We start from the raw sequence: 16,818 nt of genomic DNA, 5'->3' as shown, positions 1-16,818 counted from the left end.
CTAGTGTGGATAGTATATTTGGGGTTTGTATGCGTTAGAGACGTTGTGTGGATAGTTTATTTGGGGTTTGTATTATCTCCCTTCTGTGTTGATAGTATATTTGGGGTTTGTTTTTTCCTCTTCCCTCTGTGTGTGTGTGTGTATGTGTGTGTGTGTGTGTGTGCGTATGTCTGCGCGCGTACGTTGCGTGTATGTGGGTGTGTGTGTATTGGTCTCTGTTTGTCCCTATAAAACTCACTTTATCCCTATCAGATACACTCTACCTACCTACCTGCAGTAGCGTGTATTCAGGTCAGCCACTTGCAACACTGTTGACATTTATCCCCTAGTGTTCAGTACAGTGACGTCACTGACGCTGGAATTTTCGAGACTATAAATATGGACTTGGGGATTTCCACAAGTTGTAGCTATACATATGTACTAGAGTTCATAAACAGGAACGTCACTCAAGCTAAGGCTATAAAAAGATAGTGGAATTTTCCAAAGGAATAACCCACAAGTTGTAGTATAAATAGATAGTGAGATTTCATAGGAATTTAAGCTGATTATAGCTATAAATAGATACATGGGTGCTTATCCACGATCGTCACACAAGTTGATATTGTAAGTAGTTACTAATTTTATCCATTTTAGTCTAAACCATTGTAACTTAATTTTCGGGGATATGTTTATTTTCCTTTAAATTCTGGGACAATTTCGTCATTTTAGAGTTACTTTTAGTCACATCCATTTTGTCGTTGAGCATTTCCGTGATTATAGCTATTTATAGCATCATTACAATTATGCAAATTTTTGAACACCGCAGCAAGATTTCAGGTCTTGGTAATGCTTTATATATAAATCTCACGCTTGTACTAGTGTATGTATGTCTCTGTCTCTGTTGTGTTTGACCCTCGACCATCATTGTCTCTAGACAGTCCCACCATGTTCAATTCCCCTTGACGCTATACAGACCCACCATGTTCAATTTCCATATGTTAAATTCCCCTTGAGGCTAGAGTTGCCCAAGACTTTTTCCCATGTTAAATTCCCTTGAGGCTATATCCCCCAGGGGTTTCCGTAATGTTAAATTTCCCATTGTCCCTAGAGAGTCCCGCGATCTATTTCCCATGTTCAATTTCCCTTGTCCCTATATCGTCCCACGATTTTTCCCCATGTTAATTCCCCTTGTCCCTATATCGTCCCACGAACTATTCCCTAATGTTAATTCCCCTTGTCCCTATATCGTCCCAGGGGTTTTCTCCATGTTAAATTTACATAGTCCCTATATCGTCCCAGGGGTGTTTTTAATGATAACTCCCATAGTCCCTGAATCGTCCCTATATACTACTGACAGCCCATGCTCGCTTAAAACTGTACGAAACCTTACACCAATTAGGAGATCGTGTACTCTATTTTGAGTCGGGAACAGTTGCATCTATATCGATCGCTTGGGTCAACGTCACCCTGATATCGAAGGAGACCGTTTAGGAGCTTGGACGGACGGGAATCCGACGACAAGAGTCCAAACTTTGCTAGTGGTGGTCCCAAAAGTTAAGGCTACAAATACCGCGACCAACAAGAAGGAGTGCACACCGAGTGTAAAGTGAAAGGATTGACAGAAGAATTACTTGAGATCGTACGTGTTCCTGTACGAAGCAACGGGACAGTTAGGGACCAACGGCAGCCACGACATTTCGTAAAATCCAGTCAACTGCGTGTGGAACTTCAGTTTGCAGAAGCTCTAATCGGGACGGTGAACGTCATCTTGTATGCCTAATTCAAGAACACTCTAGAAATAAACAATTTGAGAGAAGTCATTCTTGACTATTAGAAGTTATGGAAGACTTGATCGTGACTCTTCGAGAAACAAAGACAAAGTAGATCGATTGTTTTGTGACCATTATGGATATCTCTTATCTTTAGCATGGAAACTTAGTGCACATCAAGGGTCCATTCAGTGGAAGTATCCATCAGTGGAAGTCTAATTTGACCTCACAACGTTGTCAACCTTGTCAAAAATATTTTTTTTTAATATTTTGTATGAATTGTCATGTTATGTGTTGGTTAATGGTTGATTGAATAAAATGTTATGAAAAATATAATTGTTGGTGGTTTGTTTTACATTTTTTTTTAATCACTATCTATGCTTTTTGACTTCTCTCTCTATCCCTCACCATGAGATAAGCTATAGCGTCCCATCCCTAAATACTGTAGGGATGTTTTCTATCGCGTGAGCGCTTGATCCATATAAAGCTATGCGGTCTCCAGTCTGACCATCCATTGTTGTCTCATCAGCCTATCAAGACGACTTCAAGACTAGCTAAACTAAATGAAGCTTACGTGAATTTACTTTGTGTCAGGCAAAGCCTGATACCCAAACAGAAAGAGATAGAGAATGTCAGGATGTTAAAAGCATCCCAATCCTGATAGAAGAAGTGTTTAAAGACGAAATCGAGAAGGAGCAAGAAGAATGGACGGAGAAGTACAGACTTCAGAAACAGTAACAGAGGCAACAACAGCAGGAGCCAGACAGAGGTTTGGTAGACTGCCGTGTGGACACAAAAGAGTTCTCCTTCTCCTTCCCAAGAAGCAGATCCTGTGGGAAAGCCTGCAGCCAGACGTGGACACAATCTTAGACAATAAAAGATTGTCATAACCCTGTTAACAAAACATGCCTTTTCAGGGCTACCCGCAACCATCTAGAAAGGAGATACTAGTCAAAATACCAAACTATTAGTGTGTCTTTGTGCTTTTTGGTTAAAAAATATAAATGTGCCTATAAACACTTCGTTTCTCTGGCTTCGTAAGATAGTATTTGTTTGTTTGTTTGTTTTCTTCCCTTGGCAAGAAACTTATCCCTTAACAAAAAAGTGCTTGTATGTTTGTGTGTATGTTTGTTTTCTTCCCTTAACAACTAGTTATCCTTCTCTTAGACTGGCTGCCAGTAGTGAAGGGGGACAGATTAGCGTCAATGGGAATTAGCATTACAGACCCCCCCCCCCCCCGGACGGTTTAGCGTCAATGGAAATTTAACATGGAGAAAAATCGTGGGACTGTTTAGCGTCAAGGGAAATTAACATGGGAAATAGATTTTGGGACTGTTGAGCGTCAAGGGGAATTGAACATGGGAATATGGGACTGTATAGCGTCAAAGGAATTTAAACAGGGTGGGACTGTATAGCGTCAAGGGAGATTGAACATGGGATTTTTTTTTTAAAAAACAAAATTAAAAAAAATAAAAAAAGGGATAGGCAATCGAAAGTCAATCTCTTTTCGAGACCTATGAGTGGCCCTGAAAAGGGCCTTTGGGTTTTTTTCTTCTTCTTCTAACTCCTTAACTTCTTCCACCATTCTCTTATTTTTTCCATCATTCCTTTCTTCTTCTTCTTTTCTGTTTCCGGCATCCAGTCCGGGTGACCCATGGCTCGGAACTTCTGTTGGATTTTCATCCAGTTAGCGTTTAGTTTCTCTAGTTCTTCCTTTTTCTTTCTATTTTCTTCTTCTTTTCTTTCCTTTGACCACTTTTCTTTGATCTTCTTGACCTCTTCGGTCAGCACATTCCTCATTACTTCTTCCGCTTTTTTAAGCTTGTCTAAGCCCCACTTCACAAAAGACCAATCTGTCCATTCTACAATGTCTTCTAAAAAACACCTTAAACTCGTCACATAAACTATGGCTTCTTTCAACTTGCCCACTTTCACATACGGTGGGTTAATGAAACCTCTGATTCTCTTCTCCTCATCCTCTATCATTTATTTCACAATATCGATGGCTAAGTGGAGGCTGGTTACTTGTCTTGAGACGAAGTCTTTTGACAATGCATGCCTCCATTCCTGTTCAAGCCTTTCTGCTACATTCAATCCATCCACCATCCAATACCAACTTCCCATAAGGTTGTTATACAAAGCTGAAGCTGATGGCATCTTCTTGTTTACTTATTCCGTAGAATGGGCTCCAATGGCAAACACTGTTAGTTTTATAGTTAAAGCGCGGACGTGATGGAAAACATCCCCCTAAAAACAAAATTGATAGTTAGTTAGTTAGTTGGATTATAGTGGTTTTCGTTCTTTTGAACATGTACCACTTTTTTATTCACGCACTGCGTGATTTTTAATTACTCCTGGGGGAAGGAAAAGGAGCCTCATCCCCCAGGCTTTTATGTACTCAAAGAGTACTTTTTAATTTAGCCACTCAGGTGTAGGACTAACTAGTCCTTAACAACCTGACTGAAAGGCTAATAGACATGAGTGGGAATAGTCACACCACACACTCGTGTTTCTTAGTTGGATTGAAATGCCCCAGGTGTCAAACCAAGCAGTATGTGACTCCCGCCACGATTGGTCGGCAGCGATGAGGTCACATTAGGACACCCGGTCTTGTGGCATTGACGAAGTGGCCCTCTTTTTTGATATCATCAATTGCCTTTCCCAGTCCGATATTCCGGTAGACAGAGCCTTCCTTTTTTCCACTCTGTTTAGGTGGTGCAGGTTCATCAGCTTCATCGCCGCTGGATGATGATACTTCCAGGGCCGCTGCCAGCGTGGAAGTTTCAAATTCTTCAGTGTCGTCTGCCAACATTGCCTGGATTTGGCTGAGTATGTTAGTAGAAATAGTTTCTAAGAATGCGACGTCCTCTGAGGATAGACTTTCTGACGATAGGTCTGCTTCTTCGGAAAGAGAAGAAGAACTCTTTGGTGTCGATACGACAATCGACAAAGCCTCTGTCAGGTTCAGGTTGCTGTTGCTGTTGCTGCTGCTGCTGCTGTTGTTGTTGTTGTTGTTGCTGTTGCTGCTGTCTCTGAAGTCTGTACTTCTCTGTCCATTCTTCTTTCTCCCTGTTCACTTCTTCTCTGAAGAGCTCTTCTATCAGGTCTTCAGTGACTTTTAACATTCTCACATTCTCTATCTCTTCTGGCTTCGGTATCAGACTGTGTCTGACCCTATGCAAATTCACGTAGGCTTCGTTTAGCTTAGCTAGTTTGGAGCACATCTTCGTAGGAGGATGAGTCGACAGTGGATGGTTAGACTGGAAACTTCCCCGGTTCTTAAAGTCAAAGAGCGGACGTGAAGGAAAACATCCCTCTACGGTTTTAGAGCCGCAACGTTCAATGAGTGTCATGAGAGGGATAGTAAGAACTCAAAGAGCATGAATCAACATTCTTATAGCCAAACAAAAGACAAAGGCATTTTTTTCAAAACACATTTTTTATTCAAAATCACTTAACACTAACCAACAACTCTAACATTTTTAACAATAATCCAACCATATAACATCAAACATTTTTTTCAATTTACACATTATTTTGGACAGGGTTGGGAACGTTGTGTATGAAATTGTGATTTCCATTGTTGGAAGTCATTAGGCCATTGATGGACACTACGTTTCCTAGCTTGAGACAAAAGATAAGCATAACGGTCACAAAACCATTGATCTACTTTCACATCGTTTCTAGAAGAAGAACGAGGATCAAAATGAGTCACTAAATCTTCTAAGGAATACCCCAGGCTGCGATGATGCAGAAAATACACACAATATTGTCCACACACCAAGGAATCTGTGCCTTTTAATTTCACATTATTGAATCGGGTGGTCTGAGCATTTCTTCTCATAAAGTCAATGATATCGTCTTCCAAAGGGGGCAATTCATACGAATCGAAATATTCCACACATCCTTCTTGAGGAAAGTAGACGGCTACCCAGTGGGTTCCTGGGAGATGGCTGTCGTCCGTGTTGATGACATAAGCTAGATGGTCTTGAGGTTTGCGATGAGGGAGTTCATCTTTAGCACAGACGACAGGATTCCAAGAAGCAGTGTACGAACTGTGGTTCAAAAGGTAATAAAGTTCCCAGGTATCCATTTGTGTGGTTTTTTTTCTTCTTCACAGGTAATAATAAGTCATCAATTCGATCCTGACTTTTTGCTTGAAAATGTCTGACAAATAACCGTTTCTTCGCTTCGTCTCCTCACTCTGATTCAGGAGAGCTTCGATACGATGGATCTCTTGAGTGGTTAATGGTGGACAAGAATGTTCACGCAAGTCTTTATACCACTGATGCAACACGACTTCGTCCGAGATGAGACTCCAAGCTTCGTCCAGATACTCGTCCAATTTTTCTTCTTGACTCAGCATCAGGCATTTATCGTGTTGAATTTGACTGGGATGATCGTTTTGACATCCATAGCCATTTTTCTTGATCAATTCCGTCATTTTTTCGACCAAGTGTTTGGCAAAACAGGAGACTAAATGGGCTTCTTGTTCTGGCCATCTTGACTTCATCATGATAACTTCTTCTTCCACAGTCTCCTCACATTTCATGTCCAAAGTTTCTCCACTAGGTAAAGAGGGATAACAGTCTTCCATGGCTTCTAATAGTCTAGAATGACTTCTCTCAAACTGTTGATTTCTATCGTATTATCAAATTCTGGATACATGATGACGTTCACTGTGTTCCCTGCATCCAGTGGACTCGCAAACTGAATTTCCAAACGAATTTGGCCGTATTTTATAGGGTGGAAATGTCCCTCGTCGCTGCCTTGGTCTGGAGTGAAATCAAAACCCCACAAAGCATAGCCTCCTGCATAATCCTCGTACGTAATACCGTGACTAGTGTTGGTTCCTAACTGTCCGGTGGCTTCGTACAGCGACAAGTACGATCTCAAATAATTCCTGTCACCAAAGTTAGGCTCAAAGGGTCGGGTACACAAGGTCTTTCCATCGCGACTGACTTCAATCTTGGACACATTGTAATGATGAAAGTTGAGAGGATTTTCATGGTATGCTCCGTTGAAGGCTGAATTCTTGACGATACCAACAATCAAACGCTTGGGTAACTGTCCTTGGAACAGATGATCTTCGATCATGGATCGCTGTCCAGCAGGAATGGTGAAGGTTTTCACTTCCACGCGACGTATCGGATACTTGGCGGTCGTTCTGCTCAACGTCTGACTGACGTCGTTTCCCACTTTAGGTAACACTTCCACACGACGCACGTAGAGTCTGGCTTCTTGGATGATGGTTTTGTAAGTGCAACCATCAGCAGCCATCAAATGGAAAGCGGCACTGCTGCGATTCAATGTCAGGCGGACATCCACCCCGTTCAGCAAATACTTTTCTTGTAACCACATGTCCAAATGCAAGCGATCCATCAGTTCTAAACTACGACTTAGATGAATTTTCGTTCGTCGTTCTACAAATCCCGTTGTATTTGAAGCATCCCCGGCAAGTGTAAGGCCGTTGAACTTAGTCGCTTTGTCAGGTTTCCATAGAACGCAAGCATCCAGATGAGTGTTCTTGGCTTCCTTTCCGTACGTCAAGAGATTTTCCAGGTACGCTCGATAAGGGTAAGTATCCATGCTGCTGCTGACCAGTTTGTTATTCAAGTACAAGTCCACTTCGCTAAACAAGGAATGCATGAAATTGTTGACGGGAGCTACTGCATCATCATTGTCTAGGTTAGCGTTGGGTGGTTCGATCACTTTCACTTTCAAGTATAGGTAACTGCTATTCAGATCGATGTAATCTTCGGGCTGTCCTTTGATTTCAAACTCGATGGGAGCGGAATCGGTCAATGAGGAGACGGGATGAAATTCCACCCACTGGGATTCTTGCATCGTCATCATGGTGGGGGGCATGGCAAACAGATCCAGTTCCGACTTGGAACAAGCGCAAGATTCTCGGTGCATCATTTTGTTCTGTGTCTCAATAATCGAAAACGTCTAAGTCTCGAACGGTACTTCTTTTCTTTGCCTTTCTCGCTTTAGAAGTGTGAAATCTGGTGAAAGGGTATTTTCTTCGTCGTCTCTTTCTGCTTTGTCCTTGCTGAATGCCTGACTCGGTAGCGTGCAGGGCATTTATAGGTGTTTCTCGGCGGCCCAAAAGGTCTTTGCCCGTTTGCAGCAAGACATTTTTGCCTGCCCTCATGAAGGCTTCTTTAGGGTTTTGTTTGTCGATGATGACATTTTGGAGAAATTCTTTGCCTTGCGTCAGTGCCGCATCTTTCAAGGCGTGCAATCCGCGTGTCACCATCGGTTTCAACACAGGGGCCACCGAACGAAAGGCCGATTTTAACATATCTCCTAAAACCGTGTCCTCGTTGTCGAGCAACCCCTCAGTACACTGGATACATGACTTACGAGTCGTGAGAGAACCGTTTTCGAAAATGGAGTTTCACCGTGACTTTTCCTTTGGTGAATGGAATATTTTGTCCCAGATCTCCTTTTATAGCAATGTTGACCGTGTCCAAATACGACTTGCTGACAGGCAAATAGTGAGGATGTACAAATTCGCAGTGGACGTGATAAGTGTTTCCACCTTCCTCGTCAGCGTTCGTGGCAGAATCCACTTTGAAAGGAATGACACGCAGTAACGGCACAGAGGTGTGTCCCACCACGTTGTACTCCACCACATCGGAGTACACGAACATCAAATTCAGTCCTTGGTTCAGTTCTACCGGGGCACGAAATAACTTGCTAAAAGACTCGTTGTCGTCAATGATTGGTAATTCCTTTTTCTTGATCATCGCCATTCTCATGTCCATGTCTCCGCCCAACATGTCAAACAATTCAGGACAAAATAAAATGGACAGGATTTTACTCCCGTCAAATTTCATCAAGAAGCGACGAGCTGCTTTGTGGTATTCCATGGTGACACTTTTTTTGACACTTTCCAAAGCTTTGAGAAACACGACATTAAACCTGGAGGCTATGGTGCTGACCAAATGTTGACCACTAAAATAATAGCCTGGAGGAATGAACAAGTGATAGGTGGTGTACTTTTGATTTTTTGTGCCAGGGGTTTTCTTGTCATATTTGCCATAGGTATCCAAGTACTGTTGCAATTGTTCGTCGTGAACTTCCACATGAAAAACATTTTGATTGTGAAGGACATTGAGGACTTGGGTTGGGTGAATGATTTCTACTAAAGCCACTTCCCAATGGGCTTCGTGATCTAATGGGATGGCCTGAGGTAATTTGGCCGTGTAACAGCACAACGTGTTGTTGGGAAACACCTCCATGGAGCTGTCACTGGGTAAGGTTAAGTAAAATTGGTTTTGGTGACTCATAATTCCAGAGTTCTGTGGCTGTCCGAGGGGTTACTGGACGTCAGAGGCGTGTCTCCGCCTAAAATGGGGTCGTTGTTGTTGTTATTGGAGTGGTGACTGGCACTGGCACTGGATACAAGGTTCCCGTGGTTTCCGATCGAAGAGAATTTCAGGGAGGGATTGGGAAGCAGGTAACCGATGCAACTGTTCAATAAAATGGTCCACAATTGTTTGTCTCCTTGTTGCAAACTCAAATTGGCAATGGCTGCCCCGATGACACAATACACCACGAAGATTTGGCAGAAAAAGACGATTTGCGTTTTAGGCACACGTTCTCCGCACCACACCCACAAGGGTTGTTTTTGCAAATCTTGTAGAGAAGAACTGGGTGAAGGATTGGTAGCCGTAGTAGCTACGTCTGTGTGAAAGGGCATGATGGTCACTTCTTTTTATAGTCGATGACTTGCGAAGCGTCGATCCAAGAATCAAAACTGGGTGGATAGCCTTTCCAACGTACTTTGACTTCTTTGACACGTCGTTTGCCTACTTTACGGGTTCTGCGTTCGAGAATGCTTTCGATGTCGTACACGTCGTCTTCTTTTTTGGTCACACGTTGTAACTCGGGCAAATAAAACGTTCCTTTGAGCACTTCTCCGTTCATGTCTTCCAATTTATAGACGGCAGGATGACGGTCATGCACTCGTCCAGTGACACGAAACAATTCGGTCGTCCAGTTAGGTAAGCAACCTTTGTCGAAAGTGCGTTTAGTTTTGCCAATGCGCACCCAATCTCCTACGAACCAACATTCCACTTTTCTTGGGGACAGTCCTCGTCGGGGACGTACCAAACAGGCGCTCAAACACCAACACTTCGTTCTCGGGAGTCACTTCTTGCGGGGCACGTCCAATGCTTCGATGGTAAGATTGGTTGTACGCTTGCACCAGGTGCGGTAAGATGTCGATGTACTTCAGAGTGTGGTGATGCGTAAAATATTTCTACATGCGTTCTTTCAAAGTGCGTTGAAAACGTTCCACGATGCTGGCTTTGGTTTCAGGATTCTCGGTGGTAAAAAAAATGAATGTCACGTTTCTTTAATTCTTTTTGGAAAGCTTGGTTCAGAAATTCGGTGCCTTTGTCCGTTTGCCATCGAAGAGGGTGACGACCGCTTTGTTTCAACACCCGTTGCAGGGCTCGCACTAACTCGCTGCTCGATTTGGAAGTCAAGGGAACGACCCAGGCAAATTTGGAAAAGACGTCGATGACACAAAACAAATATTTGTAGCCACGATTGTAGCTGGCCAAATGAGAGACCTCGGCTAAATCGGCTTGCCATTGATGATCGATGCCTTCCACTCGGGTGCGACTTCTGGCAAACTTGCGTCGAATGGGTTTGTGTAAAGTGTAGGTAGCTTGTTCTTGTAACCATCGTTGCACTTGAGGTAAACGGAGACTTTTCAGTCGAGTTTTGGCAGCACGATACAATTTTTGAACTCCTGCGTAACCTGCAGGATGGGAGGGATCGTAGTAAATGCTGGCTAAGACTTTTTCCATTTTTTGTGTTTGTGTGTTAATAAGGCACCCACTCTTGGAAGATGCTGCTCTTTTTCTCTTGGGGTACTTTCTTGGATTGCAATGCTTTGCGTGTGCGACCGGCAATAGGTGTTGAAGAGGAGTATGTCTGAGTGGGGGATATCGGTTCTTGTTTCACTTCTGTCTTCACTTCTGTCTTCACTTTCTTTTTCTCTTGTGATGAAGAAGGGGTGGCCATCATCTTTTTAATCCAGCCAATTCTGGAGGTAGGTGGTGTTGTTAACTTGCGTACTATTTCTGGTGGAGTTTGAAACCCTTCTTCTTCTTCTTCTCCTTTTTCTGTCTTGGTCACTGGTAGTGGTGGTACTGGTACTGGTACTAGTACTGGTGATGGTGCTGGACTTTTCATCAAGGTCTTAAAATCTTTCAGAGTGGGTAGGGCTGTTTCGTCTAAAGCTTTCTGGTGAAAGAGTTGCAGTCGTTGCAAGAGTTGACCGTACTTTTGCGATTTTTCTGTTTCGGACAAATCTTGGCGATCCATCAAGGACTGAAATTCGTGTTGTACCTGGGACATCTCGCTCAAATGGGGATTGGGAGGTAACTGCGGGTTGCGTTGTTCTTTCCAACGATGGTATTCCATCCATCGTTTGTAAGGCACTAAAGCTAGTTTTTGTCCTTCCATGGGGTTGTCAGGGGTCGATTCTGAGATCTTGGGACTTCCGAGGGTCTTTTTATCTTGCTCCCACCAGTCCTCCCAACATGGTTCCCAAGACTCCTTGCAGTAAGGGGCCTAACAAGAGGGGAAAATGCCTCCACGTTGGACCAACATCTTCTTCTTTTGACGAATGAGAATTTTCTTTTGAACCATTTGGCGAAGAACGTGACGATGTTTGCCTAAGCATTGTTTCTGGTGTTTGGACAAAGGGATCGTGCCTTTCAAGACGTTCAAACAACATTCGCACACGGTATCGATGACCTCTTTGGAGGCCGATTGAATGAGTTTTTTTCGTAGAGGTGGAGAAGCTTTGGACAGGATAGATAACATGTCCCCATGTTTGACTAAACGAGGAGGCAGTCCTTTCCTTTTCTTTCCTTGGGGTTTTCTGGAGGGTGACATCTTTGAGTCTTCAGGGGCACCAAAAACACTGATACCCCCGACTTGGTCACAGGCCTTTTTATACTGGAACGCGTCGCTACTGATTGTCTTTACGTCGTATCAGTTTGAGGACAGGCATGACACGTCGTGCAGGGGTACGCAACGGACTAAATCGAGCCAGTTCTTGCTTGGACAAATCCAGTAAACTTTGTAACATGCCCGATCTTTCTTGGACTTTGATTTTGGGAGAAGGTACTTTGTGAGCAGCAGCCACTGCCACTAAATTGGAGGGTCCTGCCACTGGGGAAGTTCTTTTTGGGGTCATCAACGGAGAAGTTCTTGGTGTGATCAACGTCTCCAAGTACTCTTCAGTTCTTGGTGTCATCAACGGAGAAGTGGATGAACGTGAGGCTGCCGGAGACGCAGTCACCGCCGTGGCAGGTCGTGGTTTGCGAGTGTAAGGTTGCGTCCTGGCCGAAGAAGTGCCTCTCTTGCGACTAGTTTTCTTCTGTGGACTTTTCTTTTCCTGGGGACTTTTTCTGTTTCTTTTTCTGGGGGCTTCTTTTGTTTTTCTGGGGTGGTGTCTGGTAAGAGGAGGGTCCCGCCACTGGAAAAGTTCTTCTTGGGGACCTGGTCTTTTTCTTCTTCTTCTTGGAGCTTCGTTTGACTTTTTTCTTGGGGAGAAGTTTGGGGCATTAGGATCCCATCTTAAGAGAGAGCGAATGATGACCCCTCCTAGAGTACCGCTCCCTCCAGGTTTCAAAATGATTTGTTTTTTGGTTTGAGTGTCGATGCGGGGATCGGCCAGTTGGGTCAATGCGACTTTGTTTCGATCGAAAAAGCGTTTGGTTTGATGAGGAATCTGAATGATTCCTTGGAGTAATTGACGTGCCGTCACTGTGAACCACCGTAAGACTTCTTTGAGACTAGCTTCTAAGACACGAGCTCGTATTTGTGGATTTTTTTCTCGACTGACGCCATACAAGGCACGAATCAATTTGACGGGAAGATGCGACTGAAGGGACGTCATGTTGACGTTGTGTGAGACAGACGAAAAAGGGTCTGAGGTTTTTATAGATTTTTTTTTTGTGGAGTGAAATTAAGTCGAAGACGGAGACGTGTACAGGACAGGCCCTCCGTCTTGGCACCAGTGGTGAAACAAGTGGGTACGAAATCGCAAATCCTCGGGGGTCGTAGGTTTCAAATCGACGAGTAAATAGGCGTGTGGCGTTTGAGTGACATCTTCGTACGCCTGAGTCAGCCAAGGCGTTCCTAACTGTTTGGCTAAGACTTGCACTTGCGATTTATCTCGAGGGCTTTTAAACAAGACCACGTAATGTGCATTGAGACTGATGGTGCGATGGGCTTTACTTTGTTGAAACAAATTTTGGGTGATGTAAACGACACTGGCATTACGGTGATGCCCTTTGCGCGTGAACCACAGTTTAATTTCTTCTTCGTCTTCTCCTAACATGTCGTCAAAAATGACCAAATGGGTTTGACGGGAGTCAGAGACGATGCCGTCGTCTTCTTTAGGAATTCTTTCCACAAACACGATGGAATCGCTTTGACTTTCTCGCAAGAGGCTGTACGCCGATTGCCACTCTTTGTAACACCACACGATCCGCTGAGGTGGCCGATCGATCAAATGATGTTTATGTTCGATCAAACGTTTGACGAATTCGGTTTTGCCTGAACCGCTAGGTCCAGCAATGAGCATGTTAAAGGGATGGCGAAGATACAAAGCCTCCCAACTGGCACGATCTAAGTGTTCGTCGATGACTTTGACAGTAGAGGAAGAGGGAGCAGAGACGGCAGAGGTAGCCATAGTATTAGGAATGTCACTTGTGACACGAAAACAAACAAGACGAGAGTTTATATACTTTTTTCAGAACACGTTTATTGAATGTTTTAAGCATGAATACTAAAGACAAAAATACATAAAAGCCAAAGGCTTAAGTACAAGGATAAAAGGCACATGATAACCATTAACGTGGAATAAACACAAGTGTCTGTACAACATGTTTTGGGTAATGTTCTGACCAGTTCTATAGTAGAGGGTAAGGTCACACAAGTGTCCTCCCGAAAGGGTGTTTCAGGTCTGTCCACGACAGTCCCGTCCTGGGTGACGGGTTCTTCTGGCACCGTCACTAACACTGGTTGAAAAGTAACTTTTTTCCTTGAACAACTCTCGTGCATACTGGGCCACTTCTTGGGTCCATGCCTTAAAATCCCATTCTTTCCAGGCACGGACACCTGTCCAATGGGGGTGTAAGTCACAAGCTACACACACATCGTCATACACGTCTTGGGTAGCTAAAAGTTGACGAATCTTTTTTTCCCGTAGAGGTCGAGAAGTATCCAGATGAAACCGCAAGGCTTTGAGCAGAAGGAGTTTTTCGTGACCATTTAAGGCCATGGGTGGTGTGGTAAGTACTGATCGTAAAGAGTCCCCAAAGAATCGGCTGGTAAACGAAATCCCAGAAAACAAGTCACTAAGACACACACCACTTGTCGACCTAAATTGAATGGATACAGTTCTTGTAATAATCGATGGTAATGATCCACGGTTTGAATATGGTCCTTGAGTTCCTTCCACGGAATCTGTTCAATAATATGTGACATAATCCGTTTCATGGCAGCCTGATTTTATAGTCTCTTTGTTTCGGAAGCAATAAAGGTAATTTCTAACTAGACATCTTCGTTCTCCAGTAGGGAATTTAAATGTTACATACTGTAACCGAAACGTCAGAGTTTGTCTAGATGTTTCGTCTTCCGCTAAGCAGATTCCACGTAACATATGTTGGTAATCCTTTAACTCGTCTTCCTCAATACGTTGCAGTAGGTGAATCTCGAAGTAACCAAAATTACGAACGTTTAGTTCATTCACAAACTGAAAGTGTTCAACAAGGTCTGACCACTGAAAGAATTTCTGACGAATCAGTCCTCTTATACCATTCAGGTACCAGTGGTTAAAGATCTGGTGACGTAACGGATGCAATTGGTCTTTACGTTTGGCTTGTATTTTCACCAGCTCTCGGTAAATCCTTTTTCTCAACTCCACAGGCAAAGCACGAATGTTCTCTTGTGAAGTATCCATGAATAGGTCAGTCCGTACAATTCACAATCTTCTCCTAGAGCAAAAGTAATTCACATAGTGAGTAATTTCTGGCCACTGCCATTCAGGGTAACGTCCAAGAATGTCACTGAACTCTTTTGATGTAAAGGGTCTAGAGTAATACAATAGGACGAATGCACACTTGACCCAAAGAAATCTAACACACTAGTTGACTTTTTTTCACTTTCCTCTTGTGAATTTCACGGCACAAAAGTTCTACAGTCACCCATTGAGATTTCACTCTGGCAAGTCCCTGCCAAACTTCCTTGTAAATCTTCTCTTGCAGTTCTTTAGGTAATGATTCAATATCGTTTTTGAAATGAAGTTTAAATACTGGTCTCGGTGATGTCCAACATTTGACTCCTAGCCAAACTGGTTTCTTCTTCGTCAACGACATGGTAAGTTACTTTAATGTCTCGGTCCCACTAAGGGTAAGTAATGACAATTCGGTGACCATCGAGCATGTTCTACGTAGGCCGAATCTTGTGGTTCCCAGTGGTGAAGTGACACACCGCAACTGAAGCACTTGACTTTATCTCCTTCGGCCAAGTAGAACAATCCGGCTCTGGCTAATTCTTTGGGGTTGGTTCTCCCAGATACTTAGGCCATTTTCCTTTGAACGATTGAAGACGATTTTCAAAGTCGCAGTATTCCGACAAACGCACAGGAAACGAATATTCGTCTTTCACAGGTTCGTTTCGATGAGGGTTGGGTGACATGGACAGGAGTTTGTTCAGAGCTGGATGACATCCGTAGGGGGGTAGATGTGAAGGTGAACATTCCCCTTTAAAACGAAACCCAGTAAAATGTCCAAGAGGACGAGCGGCATCGCTTTCGCATCCCTCAGGTTTCACACGCACAGCATCCCTTTCCATGATAGGGGTAGTGAGAACAAAGTTCCCATGATGCTTTACGGCATCGCTAAGGTCACAACGTACAGCATCGTACCCATCGCAAGGCTCACAATCGCATTCCACTTCAGAAGTCCCACACTTGAAGTGTACCTGTCTGAACTTGTTCTGTGTTTCTCTGAAAGTATTCATCTTGTTCGCTTGGTCTTGGTAGTCACAATGAACTATCGATCTTGCCTAGGGTTCTTTTTTATATACAGACCAATACCGACGTGTCCATACGGCAGGGTGAAATGATTGGGAAGTCGCACTCGCTTCTGGTACACGATTTGATAGACTTTTTCCAAGGGTCGACTGACGATGTGGTGAGTGGGTAAACGTACAATCTTGTTGGGTTGATAGGTGGTCACTTTAAAGTGTTCATCTTCTCCGGATTGCAAGGCTTCTTTCAATACCCCAAAGTTGACCACTCGACTGGTACGATAATTCAGAGTCAATCCTTTCACTTTGCACGTCGTGTGCACTTCTCCTTGTGGGTCCCGGTATTCGTAGCCGTAATTTTTGGGACCGCCACTGACGAAACTTAGAATCTTGTCGTCGGGATGCTCGTCTGTCCAGGCTCCTAAACGGTCTCCTTCGATGTCAGGGTGCTGTTGACTCGGGTGATGGATGTAAATGCAACTGTCCGTGTCAAAGTACAGGACGCGTTCCCCTAACAGTTCTAAAGCTTCGTACAATTTTAAGCGAGCATGAGCTGTCACGTAAGCCGCAATGATGACATTTCCAAAAGGGTCGTTTGGACAAAGTTCAGATCTTCTTCGTAATTGACCAAGATCAAATCCTCGCGAACGACGTCCACGTGTTTCATGTATTTGGTTTTGTCGTGAATCATCTGGAAGTAGCGGGAAGGTTCTGTCAAATATTCCGTCTTGGGTAAACACGGTCGTTGTGCCATTTTACCCCACAAGCAATTTAACGTCACTATGGCAAACGATCGCCTGCCTTCGTTTTTCTCGATGTGGTCTAAAGAGATGCCTTCTTGTTCATAGTATTTCTCTTTGAATTTTATTTGGTCTTCGGGAGTGTGACACCAGGACGGATAGCCACTGGCTTCTTGCTTCAGTTTCAAAAAGGCATCCACGTAGTCGGCGAAAATGCCTTTCTGACTGGGGTCACCCTTGTGGTATTGTTGTGTCTT

Source organism: Sinohyriopsis cumingii, chromosome 12 (assembly GCF_028554795.1).
Source record: "Sinohyriopsis cumingii isolate HCF-2022 chromosome 12, ASM2855479v2, whole genome shotgun sequence".
NCBI lineage: Eukaryota > Metazoa > Mollusca > Bivalvia > Unionida > Unionidae > Sinohyriopsis > Sinohyriopsis cumingii.
Note: the sequence above shows the minus strand (reverse complement) of the source record.